Raw genomic sequence first — 9,755 nt, forward strand, 5'->3', positions numbered from 1 at the left:
GCTACTACACATATGCCAATCATGAGGACTATATTGGTTTTATTTCCACTATGATGTTTCTGTCTCCTCTAGTGGAGGATCTGGAGCGTAACGACGGCACCGTGCAGAGACCATACCTCCGATTTACTCCTCCACATCAGCTGACTTTAAAAAAACATTTAAAGCTCTACACATCATGGATCACAGAATGTCTGTTATTAACGCTATACAAGAACTATACTAAACCCATAGATCTAGACTAAGACTATAAAGTCATTTCACTTAGCTAAATAACTTTAATACATAATTTAAATCATGCAATGTGTAATAATATTTCTTGTTTTTGTTCAGGAGATGTGCAGACATTATCTGCTGTATTATTTTTGTGGCTGCCATTGTCACCTATATTCTTATTCGCTCCCTGGGTAAGAAACATTTCCAACTACACTTTCATGGGGAAAAAAAATCATTATAATTGTGGGCTCAAGCGGAAGGTCTTTTACCCATGTATGGCTTGTGAGATATCCTTCTAACGGAGGTTCTAACACAGCGTGGCTGCTTGGAGACTCTCGTCATGTCGTGTTGCCCCAGAACTCCACTGGGATGTTTTGTGGAGCTGGAGTCAATGTGTAAGTCCCTCACATACTGGATAAGTATTTATATCTTCACAGGAATACCAAAACAGCACACCCAGTATGTAAGGAACACCGTCAGTATTCTTTCGAATGGACTTTAGTGAGTCGGACTAGGGTTACAATGGAGCTGTGCAGGTGCAAATCATGTGGAAACATGAAACATCAACAAGACAAGATGGGTTAGACTTTAGCTTTAAGATTTTCATGATTGGCACTGCACAGCAACAAGTGGAACCAATCAAATCACTTGTGTTTAATGATTGTCTCTAAACCAAGGGGTCCAAACTCAGGTCTAGGAGTGTCACAACACTGCAGAGTTTATTGGTTACCCCAGTCAAATTCACCCTCGAAGAAAGAACACTTAGCTGGGTAGTGGTGTGACTCTCCAGCACTGAATCCTGATACACATACTCAAAAAATTGAATAAAAATTGTTTATTTAATTGGTTAATATTCATGTGTCAAGCTGCATTTGTTTCCTGCATCCTCTCGTGTTTCAGTGACAAACCAAACGTCCTCTACTTTGACCTTCTGAAGTGTGCCAGAGCAACGACAGAAATGGACGCCATTCTAGAGGGTCTCCAGTGTCCAACCACTCAAGTGAGATTTCCACACAAATGTCCTGTTGACATTGTACAGAAACCAAACACGTATGTCAGTAGCCTTTTAGAAATATGCACATGAGACTCATTTATTACAAAACAGTTTAGCATGTAGTATGTGAATGCCAGTTTGTAAGTCTGGGGGCTTGGGTCTCCTTTTGCTGCTTGGTTTGGGAGCCTTTTGCTCTATCATGCAATGAACAATGTGTAAATAGTGTAGATAGAAATATAAAAAGCAACACTGTGTTTAGCTACTCAAATAAGATCTCCTTCACTCTGTGTGTTTGTGCGTTGGTTTGCAGGTCTGTGTTAAAAAATGCCCTTCAGAGTTCTGGAAGTTGCCCCCAGAGGCGTATGCCCCAAATGCCCTACCTAAAGACTTCTTTCAGCAGCAGTATTGTGACCCTAGACTTGACCTCGCCCAAACCACATTGGTAAAACCTCACACTGCAAATAAGCAATGTAACCAGCTTCATCTCTGAGAAATAAACCCTCACCTCACTCTTGACAGAACAGAATTTGTCGTATCAAAAGTCTTTGCAATATGCAACTCTTTGTACATGTAATTCATGCATTGGCTTAGCCACTCACGCATACACAGCATTTGTGCATACATAGCATTCTGCATGTTAATGAGATTTTCACATGCATTTCCACTACAGAGTGTCCAAGACATCCTCAATCAAGAGCTTTGTCCATATTTCTACACGCCAAGTAAACCAGGTAAAGACAGCAGGATTACACAACTACCTGTTAATTTGTCCATTCTGTTTTGTAACAGTTTGACTATGCTATGTACCAAAACATAACCAAACCACCAGGAAAGTACTTATACCTGCAGTGATAAGTCAGCAGGTTTAATTGTTAGTCATATTATTTTCTGTCTCTCCCTCCACCCAGAACTAGGGAGATGTCTGCCTAGCTTTGACTGGCAGGACGTTCCTCCAGACTTCTCTCTCCCTGGATTCGCTTCCGTTAATGAAACAGTCGAGCACATAAAGGGATATATGGAGTAATCCTTCACACACACTCACACACACATTTCACTCTCAAGCTACTACACATATGCCAATCATCAGGACTATATTGTTTTTATTTCCACTGTGATGTTTCTGTCTCCTCTAGTGGAGGGTCTGGAGCGTAATGACGGCACCGTGCAGAGACCATACCACATGCCCAGGTCTCTGTGGCAAATCCTCCACAAGAGAGACAGCTTTCTCCCTTAATGAATAAACCATCCAGCATATATTTGAGTCTTTTTTCTGTTGTTGTAACTGTAAAACTGTTCTCAACAGCATTTCGACCACTGTTTTGTTCAAAAGAGATCTGACGGGGCGGCCTCTGGACTGATCCAGTTTTGACCGAACGGCAGACACACACTGGATGTTCTGGCAAACATTTACATATCTGGCTGGACCTTAACCATGTTGCTCTGTTTATTTGATACGCCTACTCTTTTCATATACCGCACTGCTTATTGTGTAGGAGTAGGCTTGCTCCTAAATGTGGAGTATATGAGAGGCTTAAGGGGAAGTTGATATATTTAATTGAGTTTTAGTTCTTTGCCAACCTCTCTCATTATGTGTGAAAGATCACATTTCATGGGATGCTACAATATATTTTTTTTAATTCCTGAGTGTAATAATGTCAAGATTGGCCACCCTCCTGGACTCCCTCTTTCCGTGGTTTCACGGCTTGCGCTGCAGGCCGCTCCCCCCTGCAGCGTTGGTCAAGACGGGTAGACGCTTACCTGGGATCTCGTCGTTATCAAAATAAACGTGAGCCTGCTTCTTCCGGGAACGACGAGATGCCCGTGTACAGGCGGCCACGACCAAGGCACACAGCAGGGTTTAAATACATGAACTAGAAACGAGGGACAGGTGTACGCAATCAGTGTGAGGACAAAATGAAACCGTGGAACGGAACAAAACACAAGACATGGAAAACACGGAACATGGAAGGGACTGATCGTGACAATCAGCATAGATTATTTAACACAAAGATTCAGAACTGCTGGTGCTGTGTATTTAATCATCTAATATAGACACCAGTACCTCCACTAAAGCCTGCCATAATGATATCAACATCAAATGCAAAAAAAGTAATTTTGTTTCCAATAGTAAAACCAAAAAAAAAAAGCCAAACAAATAAAACGTGATGATGGACATGCGCCTCTTTAAAGGATTTTCTCAATAAATATATGTAGAATTTATGACTATAACAGAATACAGCAAAGAGAAAAATGCAAGAATGCATATGGCGAAGGACGTATGGCAAGTATGGCAAATTCCTCCTAAATGTCTATATGGTTCCATCAATGCAATATTTGAAGCTCTATGAAATAAACAAACCAAATTGTTATCAGAACACTCCACTATATTCATGAAAAACACTTTCTCATGTACTCATGGTATAACTCATTTTTACTGTAGGAATTTGGAATAATAGGATGGCAAAATCCTGTTCATGCCTATTCTGTTCCATATATGCAATAGTTGAAGCACTATAAAATACACAATTCATATTGTTATCAAATCCTTCCAATATATTCTTGAAATACACTTTCTTGTGTATCCATACTATTACGTTCCAATGTTTTTACTTTAATTTGGAGTAAAAGGATGGCAAAATCCTCATAAACATGTATTCGTTCCACTATATAATCAGTTTTTGAAACTCTAGAAAACAAACTAGTCAAATTGTTATCAGATCCCTCCACAATATTCATGAAATCCACTTTCTCATGTACCCATGGTATGACTTTCAAGTGTTTTACTGTAGGAAGCTTGAGTAATAGGATGGCAAAATCCTCTTAAACATCTGTTCAGTTCAACATATATCACTACTCGAAGATCTATAAAATACACAATTCAAATTGTTATAAAATCACTCCACTACGTACTTGAAATAAACTTCCTCCTGTACCCATGATATGACTTTCAGTCATTTTTACTGCAGGAATTTGGAATAATGGAGTAGCAAAATTCTGTCGAATGTCTATTCAGTTCCATATATGTAATAATTGAAGCTCTATAAATAAATCAAATCAAATTGTTATCAGATCACTCCACTAAATTCTTGATATACACTATCTTATGTACCTGTGGTATGACTTTCAGTCATTTTTACAGTAGGAATTTAGAGTAATAGGATGGCAATATCCTGTGAAATGTCTATTCAGTTCACTATATATCACTACATGAAGCTGAGTGAAATGCACAAATCAAATTGTTATCAAATCACTTCATTAAATTCTTGAAATACAGTTTCTCTTGTACTCATGAATGACTTTCAGTCATTTTTACTGTAGGAATTTGGAGTAATAGGATGGCAAAAGCCTGTTAAATATCTATTTGGTTCACTACATATCACTTTTCCTTGTACCCATAATATAATGTTGAATATATTTACTGTAAAAATTTAAAGTATTGGGATGGCAAACTCATGTAAATTGCCTGTTTGGTTATATACATGCAACTTTAGAAAGTCTTTAAAATAAACAAATCAAATTGTTATCACATATCACTACTATACTCTTGAACTACTATACTATACTACTATTCTCATAGTCAGTGTAGACGTAGTTTAGGTAGGGGACGGGAGACGTTGTCACTTAGCCTCACAGGTTACATCTTGGCGATAAGCCTAAGGTTACATTATTATGTAAAGATTATTTTATTATTTGTGTAGCTTTTTTTGTACGTTAAAAGCACAGTAACCACGGACAGTTTAATCGTATAGGCCTAAATATTCGATACAGGACATGGAAAATTGAGCGCGAGCATCCCATAGCATGGAAAGCAGGTGCTCGTGACCAAGCTGCCTTTGTTGAAGAGCTAAGAACGAGAACGTGCTGTGACTTCCAACGTCACAATGTGTCAATAACCTGGAATGATGCGTCATAAGAATAGATTATCGAATGCAAGATTATTTTTTACTGAAACATTACACATTGCGGACTCTGTGTGATGGCGCTTATCGAAAGTGCAAGGGAGTGTACTGTAGTCAGCATGCCAGATTATTGCGGTGAGTTTTGTTGTTGTTGTTTTTTCCAGATATAGCCATATGCCAAAGATTTTATGAGAACCCATACGTCAAATACAATGGTTAAAAAAGAAAAAAAATGTACAAAACTAGCTTGTACATTTCATGTTAAAATAATAAATGTTCTTACGTACTTGGTAGGTCTACCTTATATTAAAAACATTTATATAGTGTACGATCTGTAACTGTGTATCAGATCGAAAGCGTATGTGTGCAGAAGGTGTCATAAAAAAAAAAAGAAAAGTGTTGTAACGGCCCTAGTGTCGCTGGACAAGGAGCAGGACGGACAGACGTGTATTAACACACGATAAAGACACCGGCGCTCATATGCAACATAAACAGTGAACATAAAACACGAATACAGATAACGAACTATGTGAACACGAACATGGGCATTGACCGACTAAGATGCACACTCCCACAGCGGTTTAAACACACAGACGTTACAAGACTAAACCATGTGCAGTTGCGCGTTAATTACTCAGGCGTGGTTACAAACAAGACTATGAACTCCCACTGCACGCGGCGGGCCGTACCACATGGCTAGTGTGAAGGGGAGCGTTCCATGACAACTGTATATAAAATGTGTTAGACAAAATATAGCGTACCGGTCAAAGGTTCAGACACGCGTGACTGAATATATGTTTTTCATAGGTTTAAATTCATTCTAATGTAATGGTATATACTTAGAATTTATAGAATATATATATTCTTCATTTCTATCTTCTCAGGGGAACCTCCTCCGTATGAGCCCATTTTCAGGCGACCAGTTAACAAGAGGCGAGTCCGGCAATCTCTCAGTGCTTCTCCGATTTACTCCTCCACATCAGCTGACTTTAAAAAACCATTTAAAGCTCTACACATCATGGATCACAGAATGTCTGTTATTAACGCTATACAAGAACTATACTAAGGCCATAGATCTAGACTAAGACTATAAAGTTATTTCACTTAGCTAAATAACTTTAATACATAATTTAAATCATGCAATGTGTAATAATATTTCTTGTTTTTGTTCAGGAGATGTGCAGACATTATCTGCTGTATTATTTTTGTGGCTGCCATTGTCACCTATATTCTTATTCGCTCCCTGGGTAAGAAACATTTCCAACTACACTTTCATGGGGGAAAAAAAATCATTATTATTGTGGGCTCAAGCGGAAGGTCTTTTACCCATGTATGGCTTGTGAGATATCCTTCTAACGGAGGTTCTAACACAGCGTGGCTGCTTGGAGACTCTCGTCATGTCGTGTTGCCCCAGAACTCCACTGGGATGTTTTGTGGAGCTGGAGTCAATGTGTAAGTCCCTCACATACTGGATAAGTATTTATATCTTCACAGGAATACCAAAACAGCACACCCAGTATGTAAGGAACACCGTCAGTATTCTTTCGAATGGACTTTAGTGAGTCGGACTAGGGTTACAATGGAGCTGTGCAGGTGCAAATCATGTGGAAACATGAAACATCAACAAGACAAGATGGGTTAGACTTTAGCTTTAAGATTTTCATGATTGGCACTGCACAGCAACAAGTGGAACCAATCAAATCACTTGTGTTTAATGATTGTCTCTAAACCAAGGGGTCCAAACTCAGGTCTAGGAGTGTCACAACACTGCAGAGTTTATTGGTTACCCCAGTCCAATTCACCCTCGAAGAAAGAACACTTAGCTGGGTAGTGGTGTGACTCTCCAGCACTGAATCCTGATACACATACTCAAAAAATTGAATAAAAATTGTTTATTTAATTGGCTAATATTCATGTGTCAAGCTGCATTTGTTTCCTGCATCCTCTCGTGTTTCAGTGACAAACCAAACGTCCTCTACTTTGACCTTCTGAAGTGTGCCAGAGCAACGACAGAAATGGACGCCATTCTAGAGGGTCTCCAGTGTCCAACCACTCAAGTGAGATTTCCACACAAATGTCCTGTTGACATTGTACAGAAACCAAACACGTATGTCAGTAGCCTTTTAGAAATATGCACATGAGACTCATTTATTACAAAACAGTTTAGCATGTAGTATGTGAATGCCAGTTTGTAAGTCTGGGGGCTTGGGTCTCCTTTTGCTGCTTGGTTTGGGAGCCTTTTGCTCTATCATGCAATGAACAATGTGTAAATAGTGTAGATAGAAATATAAAAAGCAACACTGTGTTTAGCTACTCAAATAAGATCTCCTTCACTCTGTGTGTTTGTGCGTTGGTTTGCAGGTCTGTGTTAAAAAATGCCCTTCAGAGTTCTGGAAGTTGCCCCCAGAGGCGTATGCCCCAAATGCCCTGCCTAAAGACTTCTTTCAGCAGCAGTATTGTGACCCTAGACTTGACCTCGCCCAAACCACATTGGTAAAACCTCACACTGCAAATAAGCAATGTAACCAGCTTCATCTCTGAGAAATAAACCCTCACCTCACTCTTGACAGAACAGAATTTGTCGTATCAAAAGTCTTTGCAATATGCAACTCTTTGTACATGTAATTCATGCATTGGCTTAGCCACTCACGCATACATAGCATTTGTGCATACATAGCATTCTGCATGTTAATGAGATTTTCACATGCATTTCCACTACAGAGTGTCCAAGACATCCTCAATCAAGAGCTTTGTCCATATTTCTACACGCCAAGTAAACCAGGTAAAGACAGCAGGATTACACAACTACCTGTTAATTTGTCCATTCTGTTTTGTAACAGTTTGACTATGCTATGTACCAAAACATAACCAAACCACCAGGAAAGTACTTATACCTGCAGTGATAAGTCAGCAGGTTTAATTGTTAGTCATATTATTTTCTGTCTCTCCCTCCACCCAGAACTAGGGAGATGTCTGCCTAGCTTTGACTGGCAGGACGTTCCTCCAGACTTCTCTCTCCCTGGATTCGCTTCCGTTAATGAAACAGTCGAGCACATAAAGGGATATATGGAGTAATCCTTCACACACACTCACACACACATTTCACTCTCAAGCTACTACACATATGCCAATCATTAGGACTATATTGTTTTTATTTCCACTGTGATGTTTCTGTCTCCTCTAGTGGAGGGTCTGGAGCGTAATGACGGCACCGTGCAGAGACCATACCACATGCCCAGGTCTCTGTGGCAAATCCTCCACAAGAGAGACAGCTTTCTCCCTTAATGAATAAACCATCCAGCATATATTTGAGTCTTTTTTCTGTTGTTGTAACTGTAAAACTGTTCTCAACAGCATTTCGACCACTGTTTTGTTCAAAAGAGACCTGACGGGGCGGCCTCTGGACTGATCCAGTTTTGACCGAACGGCAGACACACACTGGATGTTCTGGCAAACATTTACATATCTGGCTGGACCTTAACCATGTTGCTCTGTTTATTTGATACGCCTACTCTTTTCATATACCGCACTGCTTATTGTGTAGGAGTAGGCTTGCTCCTAAATGTGGAGTATATGAGAGGCTTAAGGGGAAGTTGATATATTTAATTGAGTTTTAGTTCTTTGCCAACCTCTCTCATTATGTGTGAAAGATCACATTTCATGGGATGCTACAATATATATTTTTTAATTCCTGAGTGTAATAATGTCAAGATTGGCCACCCTCCTGGACTCCCTCTTTCCGTGGTTTCACGTCTTGCGCTGCAGGCCGCTCCCCCCTGCAGCGTTGGTCAAGACGGGTAGACGCTTACCTGGGATCTCGTCGTTATCAAAATAAACGTGAGCCTGCTTCTTCCGGGACCGACGAGATGCCCGTGTACAGGCGGCCACGACCAAGGCACACAGCAGGGTTTAAATACATGAACTAGAAACGAGGGACAGGTGTACGCAATCAGTGAGGACAAAATGAAACCGTGGAACGGAACAAAACACAAGACATGGAAAACACGGAACATGGAAGGGACTGATCGTGACAATCAGCATAGATTATTTAACACAAAGATTCAGAACTGCTGGTGCTGTGTATTTAATCATCTAATATAGACACCAGTACCTCCACTAAAGCCTGCCATAATGATATCAACATCAAATGCAAAAAAAGTAATTTTGTTTCCAATAGTAAAACCAAAAAAAAAAGCCAAACAAATAAAACGTGATGATGGACATGCGCCTCTTTAAAGGATTTTCTCAAATATATGTAGAATTTATGACTATAACAGAAAACAGCAAAGAGAAAAATGCAAGAATGCATATGGCGAAGGACGTATGGCAAGTATGGCAAATTCCTCCTAAATGTCTATATGGTTCCATCAATGCAATATTTGAAGCTCTATGAAATAAACAAACCAAATTGTTATCAGAACACTCCACTATATTCATGAAAAACACTTTCTCATGTACTCATGGTATAACTCATTTTTACTGTAGGAATTTGGAATAATAAGATGGCAAAATCCTGTTCATGCCTATTCTGTTCCATATATGCAATAGTTGAAGCACTATAAAATACACAATTCATATTGTTATCAAATCCTTCCAATATATTCTTGAAATACACTTTCTTGTGTATCCATACTATTACGTTCCAATGT

Source organism: Electrophorus electricus, unplaced genomic scaffold (genome assembly GCF_041902795.1).
Source record: "Electrophorus electricus isolate QZ-2024a unplaced genomic scaffold, ASM4190279v1 Scaffold32, whole genome shotgun sequence".
Lineage (NCBI taxonomy): Eukaryota > Metazoa > Chordata > Actinopteri > Gymnotiformes > Gymnotidae > Electrophorus > Electrophorus electricus.